The sequence below is a fragment of the Pteropus vampyrus genome, unplaced genomic scaffold (assembly GCF_000151845.1).
Source record: "Pteropus vampyrus isolate Shadow unplaced genomic scaffold, Pvam_2.0 Scaffold95, whole genome shotgun sequence".
NCBI lineage: Eukaryota > Metazoa > Chordata > Mammalia > Chiroptera > Pteropodidae > Pteropus > Pteropus vampyrus.
In genome coordinates this window covers 3714322-3723931 of record NW_011888876.1, presented here as the reverse complement: position 1 = coordinate 3723931, position 9610 = coordinate 3714322, and the positions used below count along the sequence as shown (strand labels likewise).

At 45.2% G+C, this 9610-nt stretch overlaps 1 protein-coding gene and 1 pseudogene across 1 annotated transcript in view; both read right to left on the bottom strand.

Annotated features, from left to right (window-relative positions):
- MAPKAP1 (mitogen-activated protein kinase associated protein 1) overlaps nt 1-9610 on the bottom strand; it is a 238846-nt gene that overhangs the window by 39704 nt on the left and 189532 nt on the right. The window lies entirely within an intron of this gene.
- Nucleotides 446-565, bottom strand: LOC111742514 (annotated as a pseudogene).

The following is a 9610-nucleotide window of genomic DNA, read 5'->3' as shown; positions in this document are numbered from 1 at the left end:
CCGTCTGCCCTTGAACCTGGGGAGGAAAAAGCAGTTTAACACATAAAGATACATGAGGCTTGGCAAATGGTGTCTGCTTAAAATGCTTTGGGATAAATTAAAATAATATGGGCTATTTAATTTGGAGAAGAAAAGGCTGAGCGATGACTTAATAATGCCATTCCAGTAAACAAGAGAATGGTAACATATTAATCATTCAACAATTAATTCCACAAACACTGCCTATTCCATGGCAGGCCCTTGGCTACGCAGCAGGGGTACAGGAGAGGAAAACAGCTCGCCAGTCTCCACAAGACCAAGTTAAAATCGCAGAAGGATGGGAGGTCACACTCGTTTCTTTTTTTTTTCTTTTTAGGCGAGGCAACCCTTGGTTGACCTCACAGAATGCAAGGACCTTGTCAGCTTACGATACCTTATTTATTTTTTAAAAAATTTTTATTTTTTACGCCTATAGCACCTGGTCTTCCTAGGGTGGTCTCCCATCCAAGTACTAACCAGGCCCGACCCTGCTTAGCTTCCGAGATCAGACGGAATTGGGCTTGTTCAGGATAGCATGGCTGTAGGCTTGTTTCTTTTTTTGACATTAAGTTGCCCGATCATAAAAGTAATCCATGCTCCTTGAAGAATCTCTGTCTTTTCCAAGATTCTCAAACCATCCGTTTACTAGCTTCCTGCCCCGTGCCCCAGGCCCCACTGGTGCAGGCGTGAGCCTGCTTGTGCTTGGATGTCTGGAACAGTCTCCTCGCTGGCCTGGCCACCAGGCCCCGTCTGCAATCCAGCCACCGCATGGCTTTCTGATTCATTTTTCTGAAGCTTTGATTATTTATTTACTGATCAAATGTTTAGCGAGAGCTCTATGCATGCTAAGCACTCTGATATGTGACACTAGAGACAACTGAGAAGACTGGTACTCAAAAATTGTCCCTGGCTTCCCATGGCTTCCTGAATGATGTGCACTTTTTTTCAGCCAAGCAATCGAGACTGTCCATAATCCGGGTGAAACATAATTTATCAATTCTACTTGTCACTCCTCACATATTCCTCCTTTCGGCTCTTCTGAAACACCTCGGATGGCCCTCAGGTTTGGGTTTTTCTACTTCTAGGCCTTTGCTCATATGTCCTTGGCCTAGAACACCATTTCCGCTCTTACCCTGGACCTGTCAAAAGCCCACCCAGGGTAGCTCAAACTCCACCTTCTGCTGAATTAATTCCACCGCAGTTGGTTTGTACCGGACCCTGGAGCCAGGTAGACCTGGGCTCAATTTCTAGCTCTGCTTCTAATATGCTGTATGATCTTGGCCAAGTGACTAGCTCTCTGAACCCCAGTTTTCCACCCACAGAATGTCAAAATGTATTTTAAAAATCAAACACATAATACGCTGAATATATAGCAGTCATGATTATTTTCATTCTACTGTCATAGAGGATCATCACATTCGGCCTTGCACCAGATGCCTGAGTGGTTGCTCTGTCTTAATTAGGAAGCTGTGTGAGGGCCAGGAGATTCTCATTCATCTCCGTGTCTTCTCCTGCAAGCAGTACAGGTAACTGGCATGCTCTCACTAAATGCTGCTAGATAGATAGATAAACGAACAAACAGAAGCTACTACGTACGAGTGCACACTGCATATCAGGCACGGTACCAGCACTTGCCACACGCGTTTAAGCCTCACGATAACCCAGCTGTCATTCTCATCCGATGCTTTGGGAATCTGAGGCTTTCGAGGCAAAGTCAGGTGCCCAAGGTCACACTAGGCAAAGCTAAACTGTCTCTCACCCTCCAGAGTTTGAACTGTGGTCTTCTGAGGGTGTAGCTGCTGGTGTCTGTCACCACTGGGAGGGAGGCCCTGTCCAGCAACCAGAGTAGGTGCCCTAGGCCTTGTGTTGAGCACCGGATGGTCCCATGGGACACCCCGAGAGCACTCCTTGGGACAGAGTTGGAGGAGTAAAAGTCTCTAGATTTGGGTATAAAACAGGAAAATTCTGTCACATAACTGGTAGCCTGACAACTACGTGCTTTTCCTTCTCATAATTACTGCTTACAGGACAAGCTTCTAAGTCAAAGCTGGTTCCTGAAGGCTTCACGCAGGATAAAGCAAGTGTTCAATAAAAATTTACTGGATGAGAACCTGGTGCCATGTTTACAGGTAGGTGGGGATCAGAGAGGCTGAGTGACTTAGCGATGTGACGTCACATCGCTAGGACTAGCAGAGCTGCACTCAGCATCTGCAAGGGCCATTGAGTAACCCAGTTTCCTTTCTCTGGAACACCTGTGATTTTGAATGAAGATGCCACCATCATGACCACGACTATCTCCTGGTTAATGTCCACATCTCGAACTGAGAAGCTGGCTAGAAATCTGAGTTTTAAATAATCATTCACTTTTCCTGATATGCATTTTACTGACTTGCCAAGATGTGTTTATTTCTATATAGAAACTTTTATATACATGAGAACTGTGGAGAATTCTGGTGAAATATTAAAATCTTTTCATGTTTTAAAAATCATTTAAAGTCCTCTTTTCTGAGAAAATGCCATTATTAGATACAACTTAGCTTAAGAACCTCTGTTTTCTTCACTAATTAGTATTTTCTAAATATTGCAGGTATTTGATTTGGAAAGAGGTAACGGCTCATTATGCTAAAATGCCAATTACTAAAAAAAAAAACATACTTAAGAGTTTTACATTTTATGATGTTGGATTAAAACCAATTTAAAAATTACTATAACGTGACATATAATTTTTTACTGAGCAATTTCAATGCCAGCTGCTAATAAAGCATCTTAGCTGTAAATGATAATTCAGATGCTTTTAGATAAAGTGGTGCATAAATATGGCTGGAAATTGATTTAGCTTTCTACAGAAGCTACTGAAGAATGACATATTTTGTTTAATACACCAGCTAATGTAGTCCTAAAAGCTCAAACAAGTGCCAGTTTTCACTCCTAAATTTGCTGTGGGAGATTAATGAAAACTTTATATTTTGCTGAAATGTTAATAACGGGCAGATGAGATGATAGGATTTTAGTAGAGGTCTTAAAGCTATGGAATAACCAGCAAGGCTTGTCAATTTCCTTATATTAATTTTGTTCCAGACTTACACAGCCGGAGCTGGCTCAACACACTAATGCTTCTTGCACTGACCTTCTACTCTCTGACGGCGTAAATTCATATCCCATTTGAGGATTTAAGTCCCCTGATACTTGAATGAGTTCTGAGCTGGCCCCAGCTGACAAGGGGCATGTTTGCTTTTATGATGAGAAGGGCAACAGCACCTGGGCGAGCAGAGCGAGAGCAAACAGGCCTGCATGTGCCTCCGATACCTGCTGCTCACCCAAAGCAGGCTACCTGCTTCGGGTCTCGGAGGTCCGGAGCCATTTCTCAAAGCAGGCTCAGGAGCGCCACTGCTTGGAGGGGCACGTCTGCGTGTACAGGTGAGTCAGGTAGGCAACCTGCAGCTAGTCTCCTCACGCTGGCACGGTGCCAGGCTGCGGAGGAACGCCGGTGAGGATAACGAGGGTCCTGATCTTCGGGAGCTTACAAACTCGCTACAGGACACAAAGAAAACAGTACAAGGCACAGTAGCGCTTGACACATGGAGCATGCAACAGACGCTTTATCTAAAGACCAACATCTGAAGTAGAACGTCACATCGAACGCATGTTTCTGGACCAGAAAAGTTCTGTGACTTTGCATGTACAGCTTTACTGTTTACATCCTTCTCGAAAGGCACGAATCCAACCACACAGGGAACATGCTTGGCACTGCACTGTATGCACATTAAAATTACTGCTGTACTATAAACTGCACACTTAACAGCCCACCTCTGTTCAAGAGAAGACATTTTTATCTACTCAAAGCAAAAAGTGGAAAGAAACGGAATGCCTTACAAATAAATATAGTAACAAAAAACATTCTTCTGTTAATTTAATTGAAATATAACCCTTTGGTATTTTGTTAAATTAGCAATTAAAAAGGTCACAAGCAATTAAATGAAACAAAAGCCACACTGGGTTCATCTACATTAATGCTGAACTCGGTCTCCCCGTGAATGACAAGACAAATTGTAATGGTGCCTTCAAAGACTTCACAATGTATTTTGTCAAAGTCGGGAGTGTTAATGTCTCTATGTGCCATGGATTACCATAATGTATCGTGTCAAAACGCTCGAGCTGCAATAACTCAAAGATGTACTGTGATAGATCAAATTTTGGGGCGGGGCCTAAAAGTGACTTGAACACTAGCACTCAAATGGATGACAACAGGCTATGGAAGAATGACAGAGAATACATTCACAATGTAGAAAGGCTGGAGGGACCAGCAGAAAATCCGAGAACGGTAAGAGCTTAACTCTCTAGAGTAAGGAATCAGAGAGGGAGAAAGAAGCAATGGTACCGATCTTAATGGCAAAACCAGGCCTGAGCAGGAGGGGTACAGGGCAGCAGAGATGAGGTGGGAGAGGCAGGTGGCATCCGGGGCCAGCAGCAAAGAAAGGAAGAAAGAAAGAGGAGGTGCTGACCGAGGGCCAAGGGCTAGGAAGTGGCCTCGGGACTTAATAACATTGGAAAGAACCCAGAACACAGAGTTCGGAGATGTAAATTGATCCTAACTCTGACACCAAAGGTCAAGACTGGGTCGAAACCTTGTCCAAGATGCCACTGTCGGGCAGAGGCAGAGCTGGAACAGATACGCGGGACTCTAAGTCTCTGCGGGCCATGGATTGCCATGACGTACCCTTGGAGTCCATGTTCCTCCTGCTGTCCTCCCCGCCCCACCCTCACCTCACCACTCTCCTAGGAGCAGCAGCAAGGAGAGAAACTGTGCGGGTACCTGTAGACTCTCCATCAGTGGTTCTCACGTGCAGTCCAGGCCCCACTGGAGAGGGTGAGCCCCAAGAACCCTTTGGGGGTCCATAATTTCAAAAACATTTTCAAAATAACAGTTCGACATCATTAGCCCTTTTCATACCTATCATCTTACAAATGCACAAAGTAATAACAAGTTCATTGACATGGCTCTGATTCCACACTGCAACTAGCCTTTAAGAAACTATTGCTTGAGTTTTGGTATAGTCATAAAAATGAATAACCCTATGACCTGAAAGGCTACTGAAGTACTTTTCTCTTTTCCAACAACATACCTGCGTTAGGCTGAATTTTCTTCATATACTTCAACTAAAACGATGTAATAGACTAAATGCAGAGATGTGAAAATCCAAGAGTTTTCTATAAAGCCAGATATTACAGAAACTTGCAAAAATATAGAACAGTGCCAACTGGTTTAGGTAATTAGTCAATAATTTATCTTCCCGATGGAACAAAAATAAATGCTCTTCAGGGAAAGAAAACAAAATTAAGCAGTACCACTCTTCTCATTAAATTTTTAAGGAAAAATAGTTATTTTTCATAAAAATTTACATTAACATGTAATAGATTTATTATTGCTTTTTAAATGAATTCATAAATATTTAAAAATTTCTCAGTTTTTAACTCTAATAAATATATATAACCCAATAAACGAATGCTCTTTGGGGTCCTCAATATTTCTTGAGTGTGAGGCGGTCCTAAGACCAAAGGGTTTGAGAACTGTTGCTTTACTGGTTCCTATGGCATGTTTTCATTGTTCTTGGATGTCCATATGTACACTCAAGATGAGACGTGAAAAGTGCAGTTACAGCTGTGGATCTGTGTACATACGTGACAACACACATCGAAAGAAAGCTTGTATGCACATTACAAGTGTAACAGACTTGTCAGGCGATCAGATAAAAACTAATCATAACTATTATTGTTTTATAGTTTAAAAAGTGTTCTCATTGGAACTGAGGGAGACACAGATACAAACGTGACTTTCAGACAAATGGGTGCTAACCATTAAATCAAAGCTCAGATGAACTCACTGTACGCTACTGGCAGAAGCCTTGTGTTCCTAGATACGAACTGCATGGGACTTTAAGCTTCGTGTTATGGTTGGTTCAGACTAAATCTAAAAGCTCTAATCTAGTTATAAGCTAAAGCAACTTCAATCTTTCTTCTCCAAAAAGATCTATGCCAGCTCTAGAACCAACCAGAAGATCAATGGCCACTGTCACATCCTCACCTTTATGCTCTCTGTAGCATGACGACAATGTTGCCAGTTCACAAATGGCCCCCCAGCACCAACCACGTGACAGGGGCCGTGCTCCCGCTTCAGGAACACGGGAAGATGGCAGGATTCCCAGATGATGGGACCGGCAATTCACAGAAGGAATAGTATGGGAAAAACATGAAGCGCACAAAGTGTGAGCACACACACTAGACGACGAGCAAGTGTTTGCATTTGGCTGGAGCAGAGAGTGTATAAAGGGGAGCAGTGAAAAATAAAATGGTGGGGGAGGGAGGGGAGCAGTTCTTCAAAGGTAGGGGCGTGTCCAGCTCAGGACCTGGAACACGGTAAAATCCTGCTGTGCGTATAACTGACTGAACTAAGAGGAAACGAACCATCCTCTACCCCTCTATGCAGAAGGCTTATTGCTACTGCCCCGCAGAACAGTCCCGCCCTCAGCTAACCTGACTTTGCTCAGGTTACACCGGCAGGCCAGAAGGTCCTTCCCACTCTTTAAAATGTATACACTTTAAGGTCTAGTCTAGAATCTTCCCTGACCCCCCTCCTGAGACCTCCAGCCCTGAAGGCTCTTATTATAAGCCTCTTACACAATTGGCATCTGTGCTCCCCTCCTGGACAACGAGCACGTCTGAGGGCCGGACCACTCTACCCCCAGAGCACAGAGTAGGTGTTCGGTAAATGCTGCTGGTGGCGTGAATGAAGTTTGCTGCAGCACAGTTAACCATGACTCTCCCTGAGTCTGTACACCATCCCCTGTATTTACCCTCGAGCCTAACACACCGATGCTAGTTTTCCATTCAGAACCCCCCAACTGGGATCCTGCCTCAGCAAGTGCACTAGCAGTTAACACTTCCTGAGTGTTTACGCCAGACGCTATGCTTAGCACTTTAAATACATTATCTCATTTAATTTGCTCAATCCTCCTTTAAGTTGGATATTATCCTCTCTTTACAAGTGAGAAAAATAAGGCTCAGAATGTCATCCTGCTGGTGTAGCCATATAACAGTATAAGCTGGAGCTAAGAACTGAATCCTGGTCTAAGTCCAAGAACGTGCCCTGAACTACCACATAGCCTCTTGGATAAACATGTTCCTCGGAAGGGCTGGGGCTGAACAAATCCACGGGCCACAAAAATATCGGAGGAGGACACAACCATGCCTGGCCTTGTCAGAACAAAGAATCGGGGATAAAAGCTAACAGTCGCCACTCTTTCCATAAGACTCACGGTTGGATGCCTAAGTGACTCATGGAGAAAAACTCTCCCTTGGCTTTCTACATCCATCACATATTTTTTTTCCAAAGGCCTTTTAAGTCCCCAAAGCCTCATAAGCCCCAAACTTTTCTTCTATTAAACACTTCCCTTTGGCTACTAGTCATTTTTGCTGGTCTCTAAAAAATAATCAATAGGTGATATACTGTAACACGCGCGCGCATCCACGCCTCTCTGCAGTAATCTTTTCAAAGCCATCGAGCTCACACAGTAGGCTGTACTCCTCACGGCGTCTGCCGTGCTCCAAGCAGGGTAGGGATCCTTGCTGCCAGTACCTCGCCGATGAAACTCTCCGAATGAGAGCCTTGCACGGGGAAATTGCAGACCTTCCATAAATCAGGGTAATCTTGTTTTATGAGGTGATCAGAAGGAGATGGTTTTAGGTTTGTGGAATTTCTAAAAGGAGCAGATCACAGAAGCGGGGGCTTCAGACCACGTCGCAGACCCTGCCCGAGCCTCAGTCTCTGCTTTCGGCGCTGTCTCCCTTGCGCCCTTCCATGCTGCTTCACTCATTCATTCCCAAATATGCCGACCCCTCCCTGAGGCCGTCCGACGAGCAGTCCCTTGGCCAGGAACATTCTTCCCTCACTCACTGTCTGACTGACTCCTTTTTATTCTCTCTCAGGAGTTCTCTCCTGCTCTCACCAGCTCCAGCCCCCACTACACCCTCGTACCCCCTTCCCAGTACGACTGCGGGCTCCACAATGTGGGGGGCTCCCTCCACTGTCCCAGCACAATGGCCCAAAGGAGGCCGCCATCCATGTCCGGGGGATGGACGAACGAGTATGTGCCCGGAGTAGAGCCAGCCATCCTTCAGAGGATGAAGCATGACCAGTCAAGGGTCTGAACCACGGGGTCATTAGCGGCTGATGACAGAATTCCCATCACTCCCTCTTCCTCCGACGTGTCTTTGCTACTGTTCAAGACACAGGAAAAGCAATGGGGTCTTCTAAGGAGCCAGGACATTTTGACAATTCACATGTCAAAATACAGTTCACGATAAGACAGTACCTAAGAACTGTTAACATCTGATCAACACTGAGGCGTCTCTCCCTGACTTCGGTCAGAAAGTAAGGGCACGCATGCTGAAAGAACCCCCCACCTCCCATCAGGGCAGTCACTGCAGAGATGTCACCTGATGCATTACCAAACCATTAGTCAGAGGCTGCAGGGCAGATTCTGGGGCCAGGAGCCGACCAGAGGGACACAGATCCCTGTGCTTTCACTTAGAGTCCATATGGGGTTTGTGGCTCGTCAAACATGTTTCCTTACTGCTCTAATGTACCAGAGTATTGCTTAATGAAAGTTCTTAATTGTAATTCAATTAATTACATACACAGAGTCCCCAATTACATTTTCCAATAAGACATTGGCTGTGGTACAGGTCTAAATGCACTTAACCAATTTTAATATATTAAGACCAATTTCCCTTGAATACTAATTACTACCTAATGATAAAATGAAAAGGGGGAATCTTTCAAGAAAGGAGGAGAGTGAAAAATGCAATTGATGTGAAATTTCTCAGCCCACATAGTGCAACTCAGACACTCAGTACGGAAGAAGCAGGTGTGGACAGGGCACGAGTTTGCCTCTCGCACAGGTAGCACTGCCTTTTGCCCGGGTACCGGTAACCTACCCTTGGTGCTGGCCAGTGCACACAGGGGCCGGTGGACAGTGTGAGAGGCTAGAGGGAAAACAGGAATAACAGAGGGTGGAAGGCCAGCACATACGTGAGCAAATCAACTGCGGTGTCTGTGCACAGGCGCTCGCCTTGTGTCGCAGGCACAATGACCAATGACACCAGGAATGGCCAATACTTGCGTCGTGCATTACACTCTTCTATGTGCTTTTAATGTACACGATCTCAATTAACCCTCACAACGGCCCTAAAGGGCAAAGTTTCCCATCGCACTGTACAGACGGGGAAATGAAGCTCACGAAGGAGTTGCCTGAGGTCACACGGTGGCTGCAAACATCTGCCCTTCCTTCCCCCTACCACACGCTGCCACAGCCAGCCCACGTGGACCGGGCAGCAGGAGATAGAGACACGGGTATTCTTACATCGGGGAGACTATTTGTCTCATTTCAATTCTGTCAGCATGCAGCAAGCAGGGAGCTATTATCCAACATCTCCTTGGAAAAAACCCTCACTCATATAGAAAATTCCTGACCGTGAACACTTCCCCACCACAGCCAGACATAATGACGGGCTTTCAGCGGGAACGCAACCTGGA